The 16,669-nt window shown below is 39.8% G+C and overlaps 1 long non-coding RNA gene across 7 annotated transcripts in view; it reads right to left on the minus strand.

Moving 5' to 3' along the window:
- The window catches only part of LOC144310891 (uncharacterized), an 89,264-nt gene that overhangs the window by 26,828 nt on the left and 45,767 nt on the right, over positions 1-16,669 (minus strand). For all 7 annotated transcript variants that reach the window (XR_013376521.1, XR_013376522.1, XR_013376518.1 and 4 more), the window contains 3 exons: positions 5,920-6,016; positions 4,102-4,157; positions 1,454-1,660 (listed from right to left, as the gene is read on the minus strand). This is a non-coding gene — a long non-coding RNA (uncharacterized LOC144310891). The remainder of the gene's footprint in view (positions 1-1,453; positions 1,661-4,101; positions 4,158-5,919; positions 6,017-16,669) is intronic.

Genomic DNA, 16,669 nt, shown 5'->3' on the forward strand with positions numbered 1-16,669 from the left:
AGAATCCAGTCAGCATCCTGGCTGAAATTTTTTGCAACCCCCAAATATGCTGAGAAAGTAACCCTACATTATCCGTGGGTTAATATAACAGTGTTCTTACTTGGCAGAAACAGCTGTCCTGAATGCACACAACACTGGACCTCCCACCTATCAGAAATGTCTTGTCCAATTTCTCATTAGTTACAACAAAGGGTAAAAATCTTCCTTAGTGGTATGCACCTTACAAGCTCCCCCCAAGAGTTAGAACCCAGCACTCAAATGTGCAAGTAAAAGAATGCACTGGTTTTAATATTTGGTGTTAAGAACTTGTGATGTTTAAGAAAGTTTGGCCCTGGGGCACCTGGGTAGCTCAGTGGTTGAGCATCTGCCTTCAGCTCAGGTCGTGATCCCGGGGTCCTGGGAGTGAGTCCCGCATTGGGCTCCCCTCAGGGAGCCTGTTTCTCCCTCTGCCTGTGTCCCTGCCTCTCTCTCTCTGTGTCTCTCATGAATAAATAAATAAATAAATAAATAAATAAATAAATAAATAAATAAAATCTTTTAAAAAAAGAAATAATAGAGTGGCAGTCTGGTAACCTCAAATTAAAATGTGAATTACATATTTAACTTAAGACTCGTGATTTTAACTTTCAACCTTTCTAAGTGTATATGCTTGGTTGGAATATCTAAGAGAACTCAAAGCTCATTGTATTTATCTTTGCTTATTAGATGTCTGAGGGATGGTTTAAGTTGCACAAAGTAGTGAAGGAAGTCAAATATATCATATTCAAATAGGCAATCTAAAATGTTCACAGGAATTAAATGATTTAAATTTATAACTGGGACCAAGCATTAATCAAAAGAGCCTTAATAGTGAATGGTAAAACTGCTAAGAGAGTAAAAAGAATAATACCATTTACAAGCAGAATTTAAAAATACCAGGATGAACTAGGGTTTTAACTTTTTGACTATAATGGATTGAATGCTAATTTTAGAAAGTGAATCTACTTCTGAAGAGTCCCTTCTGTGCACACAAGCTACTTCTCAAGTTAATTCTAAGCCCTCCACAAAAAAAAAAAAAAAAAGCAAAGCAAAGAAAACCCTGAAATTAATAACAGTAACTCAAGAACATTATTTTCGCAACTGAATGAGCTGGACTCAATGAATTGTAGCTTGAAATCTTTTTTTTTTTTTTTTTTACCATATTCTGTTAAACTTGTTCTGTGGAAAAATTCTCTACCTACTCCTAACTTGCATCTCACATGGGTTCCACAGCTTTTTTTGTCTCTATCATACAATAGAGAACCCAACCCTGTCTTAATAAACATCTAACTCCAGTCCAGAGCAATTTAAAAACCCCTAGGCTGCTTCTTCACAGACTCCTGACTCCATGGCTCCTCCCATTCCTTAGCAGCTCCTCTTGGGTCCTGCAATGTCAGAACGAGGACGGGATGAAGGGAGGGCAGAAAGGACTCACATGGCACCTTGACAACATGTCTTGGTAGATTCCACAAACTGATTCTTTTGATGTGGCCTTATGTGTGACTCTTCTGTAGATCCTCTTCTGGGGTCTTCCAGCTGTGGTTTCTATGATTCCAGTAGGGTTAGACAGACTGGGATTCATGTAATCCAACTCTGTGTTGGAGTTCCTCCCCCATTCCAGACATCTTCTTGGATGGGAACCCTTTGAAAGATGACACTAGGGTGGCTCCCTTTCATTACATCCATATCTCATCCCAAGGAAAACCCATTTTTTTTTTGCCACCAGTGGAAATGCAAACCACCCCCCTCCCCAAGCGTGACTTCATCTCCCTTTTCTGTCAGCTACGTTTTCTTGGGCCTGTGTCACACACTAGACTCTTTGTCACTAATGTCAGAGAACATATATCTGAGTCTTCAAGGATTTTTACTTGCCTTGGGGAGCAGGGGAGACACCCTCCTCCTCCCCAAGTTGATGAAGGAGGAAAGCAAGGAGGCTAATTGCCACCACTTCCACCATTCTCTCCAAAGCAATTTCCTCTGTGTCAACTTTTCTCCCACCCTCAGATTGGGTGACGAGCTAATGCTGGCAGCACCAAATCCGCAATCTGTTGGTGGTCCTTGCACTTTGATTTAGGACTGAGGATCTGTGGGATTTGTTACGCTTTTCTTAGCTTTGGGGATTCAAATTTAGGAGTCTCATGGCAATATTCTATCATTCAATTACTTTGAACAAACATGCTGTGCTGATAATTTATAGTGAGAAGCTATTTTCACAGCCTATGAGTTTAGAGTCACTAAGTAATTCTTTCTCAGGTTGAGAAACCTATGCCTCTACAGGTTCACTGGCATATTCTCTGAGATGTAATGTGTCATGTCTTCTTTAAAAATATAAGAAACAGGATTTTAAAAAAGATTTTATTTATTTATTCTTGAGAGAGAGGCAGAGACACAGGCAGAGGGAGAAGCAGGCTCCCTGTGGGGAGCCCCATCGGGACTCGATCCCAGGACTCCGGGGTCATGCCCTGAGCCTAAGACAAATGCTCAACCACTGACTGAGCCACCCAGGTGCCCCAAGAAACAGGATCACCACAGGCTGCACATGAACACTTTCATGAGAGATTTAGAGAATGTAAATAAGCAGGCAAACAATGGTATAAAACTTGATAGTATAGCCCTGAGATGGCCACTGTTTTCATTTTGATTCATACTTGTGGAAAATGTTTCTCACAAGCCTGGATGCTTTTCTTTTTTCTGGTTCTTTTGTAATCTACTATATAAATGTAATTATTATTTTACCAGTTATTTATTTTGTTATTGTATGTGTCTTGTTGATATTTACAAAGTAAGGCTATGCACATAATGAAATCTAATGATGCAGATAGTTCTATTCTAAAAAGCATAAAGTCTCCCACTGCGATCTTTCTCAACTCAAATCCTACTTGCTAGATGTGAGCACTTTTATCAGTTTCTGTTTTTGATATTTCTGATGGATCTTTCTGTCTTTAAATCAGAGTTTCTCATTTCTGACTTCACATTAAAAATTACTCAAGAAGATGAGGGGTGGGCACCTGGGTGGCTCAGTTAGTTAAGCATCCAAGTTTTGATTTTGGCTCAGGTCATGATTTCAGGGGCATGAGATCAAGCCCTACTTTGGGCTCTGTGCTCAGCAGGGAGTCTGCTGGAGATTATCTCTCTCCCTCTTTCTCTGCCCTTTCCCCAGCCTGCACACAATCCCTCTCTCAAAAAAAAAAAAAAAATTACTCAGGAATCCTCTAAATTTCTCCATACTGACCTTTCCCTAACTTTAATTGGTCTGGACTCCTGGGGGTGGGACTCATGCAATGGTATTAATTTTAATGTCTAGAAGGTAATTTTGCTGCATCTTGAAAGTTAAGAGTTAAGCTATATAATACACTTATACAATAATTGCTTGATCTACCCATTTTATAAACCATTCCTTAATTTTATTTTATGAGAACTGGAGATTTAGTTTGCTTGTACATCTCTCATATTTCCCCTTCCCCATGTTTCTCACTTTGGGTAGTTCATAATTATGAATGTTTTTTTCCATTGGTTGTATTTATAATTTGGAACAAATGCTGATACCTCTATGTCTGGTTCATCAATTTTGTTTTATTTTATATTTTCTTTTAAAGGTCCTTAAATTTATTTTTAGAGAGAGAGGGCTGCTGAGGGAAAGGGAGAGAGAAACTCAGGCAGTTTCATGCTGAGCATGGAGCCTGACGTGAGGCTCGATCTCATGACCTTGAGATCACAACCTGAGCCAAAACCAAGAGCCAGGTGTCCAGCTGATTGCACCACTCAGGCACCCCTGGTTCATCAATTTTAGACATTGTTTCCTTATTGCCTATTACATAAGATGAGACTATTACCCTCCTTATTCTCTCTTCCACCTTTCCTCCATCCTACCTACCGACTTCCATTAACTGTTTATATGTTTGTATATAGTGAGATTGATAGCATTAACATTCTACTCTAGAATGTTATATGTATATATATTATTTATTATATCATTATTATATACTTATATATAACATATACTATATTATTGTCATAAATTTTATACTTCTTAACAGTGACAACATATAATAATGTTAATAAGAGTCTTGCTCAATCACTTACTGGCTTTGTGATCTTGGTCAAGTCACTTAACTTCTTTTTGCCTTTGTTCTTCATCTCTAAAAGGAGGGAAGTAATACCTATCTTCAGGGTTGCTGTGAAGATTATAACACTGGCTCACAGCACACAGCAAAGACTCATTATATGTTAGTTATTCTTTACTGCTTAGCCTGGTCATGAGTAAGTATCACGTTTCTTCCTTTACTGTTTCAACATGATTGTCTCTGGACCGCTTAAAGTAGAGTACTTTTTGAATCGAGGTTAGATGAATTTTCTTCTCTTATGCTCTAACAACAGCTTTTTAAAAATGTTCTTTTCAATTTTTGTTTTCTATTCTGACCTTAGATTTCTCTCATTGTTTTCCCCCCACCTTGCCTTGTGTGCCTTTCTTTTTTCTTGCTTTAGTATGTGTAGTGTGCCCCACTCTATCTTCAAAATATTTCAGCCTTTCCATTATGTGGTCTACTCCTGCATGGAATCTGCTTTCTTCTTGGGGACACTCATCCACCCCCTGACCTCTTGCTACAATCTAGACCAGATGCTCTCTAGGCTTCATGGATACCACTGGGGTCTATCAACGTTTCCTGCATTCCACCATTTCCTCCCTTTGATCTCTCTCTATTTTTGCTGGTGTAAATCCTCAAATAATTTCCTCAGAATGGTACATGAAAGGCGAATTTTCTTAATCTTTGCATACTTGGAAACCTTATTATTTGCCATCAGGCATTTACAATGAAACTCTTAGCAGTAATTTTTTTTTTTCTAATTGACAAGCTCATTCTAAAACCCCTACGGAAGCAAGAAAGACCTACAATAACCCAAACAATTTGGAAAAAAAAAACCACGCTTGGAAAGCTAATTCTACCCAACTTTTAAAGTCATAGTATTCTAGGATGTTTGATATTGATAGAAAGATAAATAGCTGAAGGCTTCTGGTATCTTCCAAATCTCAACTACCTTAAAGTCTGGTCACTTTTTTCCATGTAGGGCTCACAAAGCAGACCTGACCAACTCATACTTGGATATGATCATTCAGAAAAATGCATGCCTGGTCATACATATGTTCTAGATCTCAGCAACCCCATCAATAGTATGGGCCCAACTTCCACAGAGGAATCTTCTTGCAACTAGGATGCTGTCAACATCTGGCAATACTATTGGACACTTTGGACTCTGTAGATGTCTATTCATGACCACTGAGGCTACTTTAGTTCATACAACCATCTTCCTACATAGATTTGGATGCCAGCCTCCCACTGACATCCCTGCTCACAGTCCTGAACCTTCCCATCCATTCTATACACTTCAGTCACAGTGCTTTGTCTGAAATGCTGATCTAGTAAATTACACGGCCCCATGCCACCCTCCCTGCCAGCACACACACAAACAGACCCTAGATTCCTTAACATGGCTCAATAGGACCTGTATGAGACTGCTCCCCTCTTCTCTTTCCCTTAGTCTAGTTTCTCCAAATGTACCAGACTCTCTCTCACATACCAATTTAGGCACAAGCTTTCCTGGCACCTAGAATGTTCTTTCTTTCTGCTTCTCTCCTCATCATATTACAAGTCTCAGCTGAGATGGCACTTACCCTCGCAAGTCAACCTTGACCCCCTCACAGTCAGATTAAATGTTTCTTCATGTCTTTAAGAAGCACTGTCCTTCTGTTTGCCACACTAGACCATACGCTCTTTGGGGGTAGGTTCCATGGCATCTGCACACTAGTATCTGGTCCGTAGCGGACAATCAGTAAACACTCATCAAAATATTAAAAGAAGAGGAAAGTGTACAAAGGAATAGTTCTCTTAAATCAACACTTACCCTCTTTCTTGAGCTGCTGTTGGGGAGTAGCTGGCACCATTTTAAAGCATAAAGTTCCAATGCTGTTGGGCTGGTTTATATTACTCTTTCATGAGGGCTAAAAAAAGAAACCAGGCTGTTGGCTGAATTTTCTAAATATGCTATTAGCAGTGATCTCTTTTTAATGATTGCCACCTCCTTGCCATTTGGAACACAGAGTGGGGAAGTCTCATATCTACAACCTCACCGCCTTAGCGAGAACTGCTTGCTGCCCAAACCTCCGGCAAAGAGAATGTACTGTTGCTTCAGAGGAAGGCGGCTTTTTGCCCCAGGAGAGCCAAAGGCCTGCAGATTGCAATGTGCCTGCACAAATCTCTGTGTGATTATGTTGGCTGTTTGTGTTAGGAGAAGATGGTAAAACCATGAGGCTTCTCAATGCATTTGTAACTGATATTCACAGTGGAGGAAGGATTTGAGAGTCCAATAGCGAATTGGCCCTTTTCGGAAAATTTTATAGGGACTCTCCTTAACCCACATTTGCGATCCTGCTGAATGGGCTTTTTAGATTTTCCTTGTGAACATGTGTAAAATCAACAGCCAAAGAAAATGCATTTTGGAGATGGCTACATACCAGAATAAATACAGTTTGATTTTATTCAAAGATAATGAGATTTTTTTTTTTTCCCCAAGTTAGGTAGGCAATGACTCTGATTTCTTGTATCAAACATACCAGACGTTATGAACATAAGTGAGTTCAGGAATCTTGAATGTAGGTCCCTGGAGAAGCTGTGCATTTATGAAAACCACGCTTCCCCTGCTCACATCCTTTCTGGAACCCCTTATGGGCATGGCCCCTGAGCCTATGACACATTCCTTTGAAAAGAGTCAAAAATCTCTCAGAGCTTTAATGGTGAATAGGGTGCATGATTAAAAGGTATACTTCCCTTACAGACAGGAAAAGGGGGAGAGAGTTGGTGTGAGACATACTGCAGTGCCATGGGATGATTTAGCACATGGCCATGTCTTCACATCCCTGTGGAAGTTCAAGGTTGGTTCTTAAGCTAGAAATTGGCTTAATGCAAAGTAGGTCTGACAGTTTCAAGTGGCTGACTGATGCTCATTCAGCATCAGTCAAGACTCCCTGTGTCATAGCAAACTTCAAATTTTATCCTTTAAAAAAAATTGAAAGCAAGGAATACCATTAAATCCTTATAAATATTTGACTTTTCATTAACGATAATCTCAGAGAAGGTCATAGCCACCAAAACCCACCACTCCCTTAATATCCAGAGCAAAAAAAGGAGCCAAAAATCGTACACCTGGGTAAATTCATGATGATGAGAGTGTGGGTGGTGGTCACCTGCCTACATATCTGTGCATAGAATATCCCATAAAGGGAACCTTGGGCTCCCCCACTTCTGACAAAGTGAGGCACGCACAAAATGTATATGTCTACCAAGGGGCAGCATTTTCTGAGTCCTTACCTCTGCTCCAAGCATCCTTCCAAGCACTTCCCATTGAGCATCTCATCTAACCCCTACTACCCCATCTTATTATTAATATAAGATGTCTCTGTTGTACAAAGATGCAGAGAAGTTACATTACTTTTCCAAAGCCACAGAGCCACCCTCAGGCAGATGCCAGAGTCGAGGATGCTGCTTAGGAATGTGGATGCTCTCTTTTAAAGGAAAGAACTGGATGCCCGAGACTTTTTCTCCCTCACCATTTCCTTTGTGGGGTTGGAAATAGTTATCTGTATTTTGTAACCAGGTCACTGGAGGTGAGCAAATGTGAATAAGTGGTCAAATACAAGCCATGGCAAAACATTACCAGACTTTGATCATCAATTGGGCATAGACTATGAAGACAGGGAGGAATCAAATACGGTTCTTAGCATGCATGGTTTCATTGAAACAGGAGTTAAAAAGACGGTATGAAAGAAAAAAAAGAGAGAGATTTGTCTGTTTTAAACATTTGGGGCTGGCAGAAGGATGGAATATCTGAGTAAGAAGGAACTGTCGGAAACTGGAACTCCTACTTTGGAGAGAGGAGTGATGTGTCACCTCTAAGCAAACTGTAGACTAGATTGGGACAAGGCCCCATCAGAAAACAGGAGGAGGGAAAAGAGTTTGGGGAGCCACTGAAGGGCTGCTTCCGGGAGGCTCCCTGGTCTTCACCAATCAAATTATAGGTTTCCTTGTTCATGGGTCAGGAGAAGGGACCACAGCAGTGACTGAAAAAATAGAAACTTTGTGATGATTCTCAAAAAAATAAAAAAGATAAGTGATAAATATGTTATAGAAAGGAGTACAAATAGATGACCCAGATGAGCAAACACGTAGACATGAACGTAGGTCAGGTGTTTTGATGAGTCAAGTAATAGTACCGAGGAAAGAATCTTTTTTTCATCAAGCCAAAACCACATCTGTAATACTAAACAATTTTTCTTTGAAACTTACTCAAAAACAGCACCTTATGGTACATCATCTTATTCTTCCAGGTGTATGTACCGCTTAATTGAGCATCTTTGGTCATATAATGCAGCTAATTTTAGTATTTTAGATCCATCGTTTCTCATCATCTGAATTGGACATAACCTGTGGTCAAGATTTGCTGAGTCTTATTCCTTCCATACAATTACTGCACGGTGGTGAATTGATAGGAGAAGCACACTTGTTCATTCAAACAACCTTTGTTTACTAGGCACCTTTTTTGGACTTGGTGCAAAGATAAATGAGTCATCAATAAAATGCTATTACAGCCAGTTACAAAAGACCACATATGGCATGATTCTACTTATATGAAATGTCCAGACTTGGCATATCTATAAAGGCAGAAAGCAGACATGTGATTGCCTAGGGCTTGGGGAGGGATGATGTGGAGTTTGGTGGGATGATAGCCAAAGGGTATGGGAGCTCTTTTTAGGGGTGATAAAAATATCCCACGATTGATTACGGTGAGAGTTGCACAACTGTGCATATAATAAAACCCACTGAATTGCACACTTTAATGGATGAACTATATGGTGTGCCAATTATATCTCAAAAATTACTATTACGTAGTTTGTTCTCTCTGGAGGAAAACATTGTATTCAAATAAGGTGGAAAATACAGCGTTAAAGTTTTGTACAGAGAACTTAGGATGCAAAGCGGACAGAGGAAGGGAATTATTTTAAGTTTCAAGAAAGCTGAACAACCGTGTGTTAGTTGATTGATTGACTAACTGATGACTAGTTGTGCCTACAGCGTTCGGCACCATATTGCTTTTAGCCTCAATAGCTCTTGGCTTTCTCAGAGCTGGATATTAATTCATGAAATCAGGGCCTGATCATCAGGGAGAGAATCATACCCCCTAGCTGCCTGGAGTTCCCAAAAACATTTGCTTTGCATTCAGACCAAACCCAGAAGAACAGGAAATCGATCTCTGACATATGGGCATTTGGTCCAGTGGCCAGACCTTTCTTTCCTTCGAAGATTAATGAAGCACAAAGATGCCAGCCCTTTCCTTTCAACTCGCCACAATAATCGGCTCTCAGCAGCCTGCCAGTTTAATATTGCTTCACTTCAATGCTCAGGAAAAGTCCCAACTGGAAAAGGCCAGGAAAACTTGGTCCAAGAGTTTTTATGAAGAGTGGCTTAACAATCCCTCTAGAACATTCCATAAGCAATATTACAAGCTTTCCTTTCTTTTTATATCTAGGAATGGGGGAAAGAACAGGGGGAAGGGCATTGTAATCATGAGTCAAATTTCAAAGTCCATAAGTTGAACCTCTGTGAGGCCCTGGATATTTTCTAAATTAATTGACCATCAAATTCTTACCCTCTACATCTGCGTTACATTACAGATCATAAAACTATTTGGGGTTTTTTGCTACTTAAAGGAAAGACTGTGTGGGCATAATGCTTTGAGAGGGCCTGTTCCTTTTCAAAAATTATTTCGAATTCATAAAGAGAAACAAGATTATCTTTTGTGTTTACGCCTCGCTCTTCCCCTCTAAGAAGCTCAAAGGACTTTGCATAGTCTTGTCGGTCTTGATAAGGGAAAATGGAGACAGACTTACTTCTATGTTAGCAGCTGACTCAGGGAGAACTTGGATTTCCTGCTAAGCTTGTCAGTGTTCTCCAACTGTTTTGTTTGATAAATTTTGTAAGAGAGTGCATTCCTTTAAGCTCTTTATTAACCTATTCTTTTAGTCCTTCAAGAAATATTTAGTGAAAATCGTGCCAGATACTGCACAGGGCTGGGGATACCAAGAAAAGAAGAAAGGCCTGTGCTCCCAGAAGGTTTACAGGCTGGTGTGAGGGGCAAGCAATATAGAAGTAAATAAGTAAATGGTAGGAGAAATAAATCTAGTTCTGTGATAGGAGATAAAACAGGAAATCAGTTGACCTATTTCACCTAAAGTAAGTCCCAAAACCCCCTGGAGGAGGTGGTGATTGAGCTGAAATAGAAAAGGAGAGCAGAATCCAGCCACACAGGGAAAGAATCAGGGAGATGTGCAGCAGGCATGGGGGAACAGCAAGTGCAAAGGCCCCGTGTCAGGGAAGAATGCATGTTTTAGGAACATAACAGACTGACATGGCCAGAGAAAGCTAGGGAGGGGAAGATTGACAAGAGAGAAATGTGAATAGCTGCTTGTACGTGGTGGGCACTGTGCTATAAACTGAAAAGAATATTGGCTAACTATATTTGCTGACTCTTACAGAGTGTGGTTACATAGTGGGCACGTAGGCTAAGCCATCCGCATGTTTTATCTCACTCCAAATGTATGAGAGAAGCATCATTATCATCATCCACACTTTATAAGTGAGAAATGAGAGTAAAATCTAGAGTCTACTGCCTAACACACACAGCCAACAACATAGAAGGTCAGAGAAGAGTCATGTGAACCCAAGCGTTTTGGTGCCAGAGCGCAGCCACATACACAGTCTATTCTGCTGCCCCTGGTTATTGTATGGCACCCGAGGAGCAAGGGAGCTGGAGAGTAAACAGGCAATAGGAATACAAAGTCTTGGCTCAAGGAAATCAGAGGATGCTCACAGCAATCTGGACAAGGCTGAGGGATCAGCCACGGCTTGCATGGGGAATAACCAGGTGAAGAGGGTGAGGCAGAGCCAATGTTCCAAGACAGGGACCAGAGACTCTCCAAGCACAGGAGTAGCTCAGAGGACCCAAGCAATTGTGCATGACTGAAACACAGGCCAGGAAGTGGCTGGGACTTGTTGAGAGATGATTATGGACCCAAAGGGGGGCTCAGAGCCATAAAAATCTAACTATGTTTGCTGACTTCTACCATGACCCACATCACCAAAAGTATTGAGGCTCTCCTCGGTGTTAAAAGCAAAAACAACATCTCTTTATGTTTGGAGGCAGATCAAGGGAAACGAGTGAAGAGAAAGTGCAGAATGATGTGATCATGAGTCTGCATGAGCACTCTAGGATATCGTACCTCTGTCCACACAAAAGACCATGCATTATCCAAGTCTTGCTCATGTCTGAGAAGCTACCTGTCTACCCTCCTGAGTCACAAGGGAGTTATTCCAAGGGCATATAACTCTACAAAACAAGTGCCCCTGTGCAGAGTTGTCTTTGAATTTGCCTTCTTGAGCTCAGGAATCTACAATTTAAGTTTGGGGGGAAAAACCGCCTGTTCAATCTAGCTCTGGGCCAGTATATGTGAAGGGCAGTGGAGAACCAAAAGGTCAAGGCAGGAAATGTCAAGTAGGAAACGCCCTGGAAAGTTCTTGGAGCCATGCTCTCTCTTTTTTGTGCTGTAAGCCTATGGCTATTTCCCGTTCTTTCTTTATTGTGCTCTGTTTGGTCCCAGGAACACGCCTTTTGGAGGCAGACTCAGCTGGCAAAACCAGTCCTCACAATGAGCCTCCTCTGTGTAAAACACCCAAACCCCATGAGAGTTCAGTGAGAGTCCCCAAGGTTCTGCTCCCCACAAATGAAAGCACGCTGAGGAAACCAAACAGGGCAGAAAAACATCACGTTGTGATTCATCCCTTTGTTCATATTTCTTCTAATTTTTACAGCTTTCCTTTCTCATTCCAGAAGTAAAACGTGTGAATATTTGGAAAATACAGAAAGATAGAAAGGAAGCAAATACAAAGTACCCATATAACAAAAATCCTATAATGCTTTTTACAATTTGGGGTAAATCTCTTCAGTTATTGTTGTTTAACTATAAAATGTGCTCATTTTCTTTTGTCTTCCAGAAAGATGTATTTTTACAAAAGGCATATTTAGGTATCCCACACATAGGAATACATATAGATGTACTGCTGCAAAAAAAAAAAAAAGTATACTACATAAAGTAGACCCTATTGCAAATACGGTATTTGTTTCCCATTTTTCTAATGTGTTTTCTTCATCATTTGTGAGTCCTTTATATATTAAGAGGTCGAATCCTTTGTTAGTTACATATGTTGCAACAGTATGCCAAATTTTAGTCTCTTATTGGCTAATCCTGCTTGCATGCAAATGTTTTTAATTTTTATGTAGTTAAATGCCTTATATTTTCCTTTATAATTTATACCATTGATACTGTCTTTAGAAAACTCTCATCCACCCAAAGATATAGGAAGAATCACCTGTTCATGTTAAACTTTTATGGTTTTCTTTTCTGAAGTGAATCATTAACCCCCATGGAACTAAAGCTGGTAAAAATTGTGCAGTAAAGATCTGGCTTTGTAGTTTTCAAAAAGATGAGGCAATTACTTTAATACCATGTTTGTTTTTTGTTTTTGTTTTTTGTTTTTGGCAAATCCATCCCGTCCTCACTAAATTAAAATGCACATTCATTATATGGTAATTTTTATATGCTTGCAATCAGTTTCTGGACTTCACATGCTGCTCCGTCCATCAGTCTATCTAAACCCACATTCTTTCTCGTATTTTAATGCATATCATTTAAGTGACAGGGAAAGACCCTCTTCGTTACTCATTTTTTAGTTATTTCTGAGTGTTTATTATTCCAACTTAAGAATCATGTTGGAAATTACAAGTAAAATTCCCCCTGAGATCTTTCTGGAAATGATGGAATCAGAGCTGGAGGCAGATACAGCTTTGGGACTCCATTTTCTCTTTCTCTCATTTCTTCACTGTCTATGGGCTTCCCACATGTCTTCTTGCTTTACCAACTATTCTCTGAGGCTGTCCTGGTCTCATAACACCTTTCTTCTCTCATTGCAGATCCTCTGTCAACTGGTCCAGTTTCTTAGTATTTCTCAGTTGCCTCTTCTAAAAGCTCAGCCTAACTATTTGAAGTAGGCCATAGGTCACTGCTCAGCTGCTGGATCACTCCTCTTTGTACCAGTTGCCTTTCCTACTTCTGATCAGCTGGGGGCGAGGGATGGGATAGTAGACAGTCACATATGATAAACATGGCTATGGGCAAGGTAAATTTTCTTAGGAGAGTGTGCAGTGCAAACATTTGAACACTTAGCTGAACTAGGTTATAAATTTAAGCAGAATAAGGAGTATATAAAACTATTTTCCATGTGACTCTAAATCTTAAAAAGATAAATGATGAATTTTGATTTAAATATTTATTTATTTATTGTAGCATTTACAGAGTCCTTTAACATTTATGGAGTCCTTATAACCAGTTAGACACAGTGCTAAGTGCTTCTTAACAGTTGTATTATTAAATAGTTCTTGGTCACAAGTTAAATATTGTTCTCCCAATTTTACCACTGAGAGAACTGAGACTCGAGAAAATTAAAAAATAGAACAAAACAAAGAAACCCAAAAAAACTTACTCAAATTCACAAGGTTAATGTCAAAGTCAGAAATTGAACTAAGCCCATTTTGTCTCCAAAAGCCAAACTTTTCAGTATTACACTCCTATGCTTTCAAAAGGACTGCAGGGAACTGCATGAACATTAATGGGGTTTACCTATGGTCAGCAGGATTACAAATGACAGGATTTTCATATAAGTGAGTCCAGTGGGGTCTACACAGGCTCCAGAATCTCACCTGCCATATTTATTTATTTTTATTTTTAAAAATCTTTTATTTATTTATTTGAGAAAGAGAAAGTGAGAGAGAAAAAGGGGGTAGGGGCAGAGGCAGAGGGACAAGCAGACTCCCTGACGAGCAGGGAGCCTGACACGAGGCTCCATCCCAGGACCCTGAGATCATGACCCGAGCTGAAATCAAGAGGCAGACGCCCAACTAACTGATCCATCCCGGTGCCACCTGAATCATTAGTTTCTTACTGGTAAGTAGCCAAAGGCAAACAATGGGCAAAGACTGCAAACAGCCTAACATGTCAATATAAAAATTTTTGATTTTTGTAAGTAAGCAAACTATGGTCATTGATAGCTGATGAGCACAGAAATAACATAATAGAAGTGATGTTTTGGATTTTGGGAAAAATAAAACTATTGTGGCAGAATGTGCAGTTAGATGGCTTCTAGGACACCTTAGATAAGGAACAATAAAGGCACACACTTAATTGAAATGGAACATGAAGAAATGATTCCAAAGAATTAGAATCCCCTACTTCCACCTCTGACATAGAAAGAGCTTAAATGTTGTCACTCTTATCCTTACAACAAGACAAAGCTGGACCAACTGAAGATTAGTGCTTTTCATGGACTTGTCAGAGAATTGAAGTCACAGAGCAAACTTCAAAATCTGGAGAAAGACATCCTGAGAGTCACAGCTCAGATCTGTTACCTGGAGCCAGTAAGTAGCAGGAATGTTTAAATTTGAAGAAATGATGGAGATAGAGAATAGACCAGCCCAAGAGTGAGAAAATCATGGAAGCCACAGTTTTAGGAGGTGGGACATACTTTCATAGGTTTTACCTTTAGGAACCCCATCATGTTGTCAGAATGTCAGAATGTCAGAATGAAGAGCTAAAAAATATCTCCTCACAGCCCAGGTAGGCAGAGGAAAGGAGTATTGTGGAATAAGCCTGAGCAGTCTCTGTAATGAAGTCCTAATCTTTAGGGAAAAGACTTTCCAGAGCCTTATCTTACCTGGGGGATGGGCATTTCTGTGATTATATCCTCCTGTATACTTTCTGTCTACCTAAGGGTGTAAGGAGGAGAAAGGAAGCTAAGAAACACCAGCCTATGACACTGAAGGTCACAGCACAGGGACATAGGCACATTAAAAGAATGAGATTAAATCATAAAGTCATAGAACACCTTCCTTCCCCACACTGTGACACTATACCAATAGGGCTCTAGTGTAATAACAGTGGATCACAGCTGAAAGAGCTACTAGACACATATTCTATCTAAGGAGTTCCTAAGAGAGCCCAAAGTCAACAGGGGAGATAAAAACAAGGATGCCAGAGGTAATTGAAACCTCTAGCAACTACAGCAACCATTAAACATAGCTCAATATCTAGCCAGATGAACAGTCTATTTACCTCAGTTCCTATTATCTCTTTATATCATGTCTGGCTTTCAACAGAAAATTACTAAGCATGACAAAAATTGATGAAAAAAAAGCCCACAATGTAAAAACACAACACAAGCATCAGAACTACACTAAGATATAGAAACAGATTTGAAACTATCAGACTGAGAAGTTAAAATCATTGAGATTAATTATTATATTAATATACTCTAACAAAGGCATAGATAACATGAGAAAAAAAGAGGGGTAAGAAAACAAAGATGGATACACTAAGAATGAAAAGGGAGATGTCTGGGTGGCTCAGTGGTTAAGTGTTTACCTTTGGCTCAGGGCGTGATCCCAGTCTGGGGATCGAGTCCCACATCGGGCTTCCTGCAGGCAGCCTGCATCTCCCTCTGCCTGTGCCTCTGCCTCTCTGTCTCTCTGTCTCTCATGAATAAATAAGTAAAAACTAAAGAAAAAAAATAAAAAGGAAATGTTGGACTTCAAAAACACTATAACAGAATGAAGAATGCCTTTGATGGGCTCCTCAGTAGACTGGACACAGCTTAGGAAAGAATCAGTAAGTATGAAGATATGTTAACTGAAACAGTTAACCAAATCCCAGATCCAAGAAGTTCAGCGAACACCAAGGAATGTAAATATCCCAAAATTGACATCGATGCAAGCTATATTCAAACTGCAGAAGACCAAAGACAAATTGAAAATCTTGAAGCAGGTTGGGAATGGGGCAGTTTTTCTAATAGAGAAACAGGGTAAGAATTACAGTGGATTTGTCATCAGAAACCACACAAACAAGAAGAGAATAGAATAGCATATTAAAAGTATGAAAAAGAAGCAAACAAAAACAACAATCTCAAAATTCTAAATCAGCAAAACTGTTCTTCAAAAGTGAAGAGGGAATCAACACCTTCTTTGACAAATAAAAACTGAGGAAATTTACCACCACCAGGCCTTCCTTGCAAGAAAAGAAACACTTCAGGCAGAAGAAAAATGAGTTAGAGACTCAGATCTACAGAAAGAAAGGAGGAGCATTGGAGAATAATTACATGAAGGAAAACAAAATATTTTATTTGTATTATTCTTAGCTGATCGAAAATATAACTCTTTGAAGAAAATATATTTTATGTTTAATATAAATTAATATTTTATATGGGGTACCTGGGTGTCTCAGTGGTTGAGCATCTGACTCCAGCTCACGGCATGATCCTGGGGTCCCAGGATCAAATCCCTTTTTTTTTTTTTAAAGATTTTATTTATTTATTTATAAGAGACACAGAAAGAGAGAGACAGAAGCAGAGACACAGGCAGAGGGAGAAGCAGGCTCCATGCAGGGAGCCTGAAGTGGGACTCGATCTTGGGACTCCAGGATCATGTCCTGGGCTGAAGG

Source organism: Canis aureus, chromosome 3 (genome assembly GCF_053574225.1).
Source record: "Canis aureus isolate CA01 chromosome 3, VMU_Caureus_v.1.0, whole genome shotgun sequence".
NCBI lineage: Eukaryota > Metazoa > Chordata > Mammalia > Carnivora > Canidae > Canis > Canis aureus.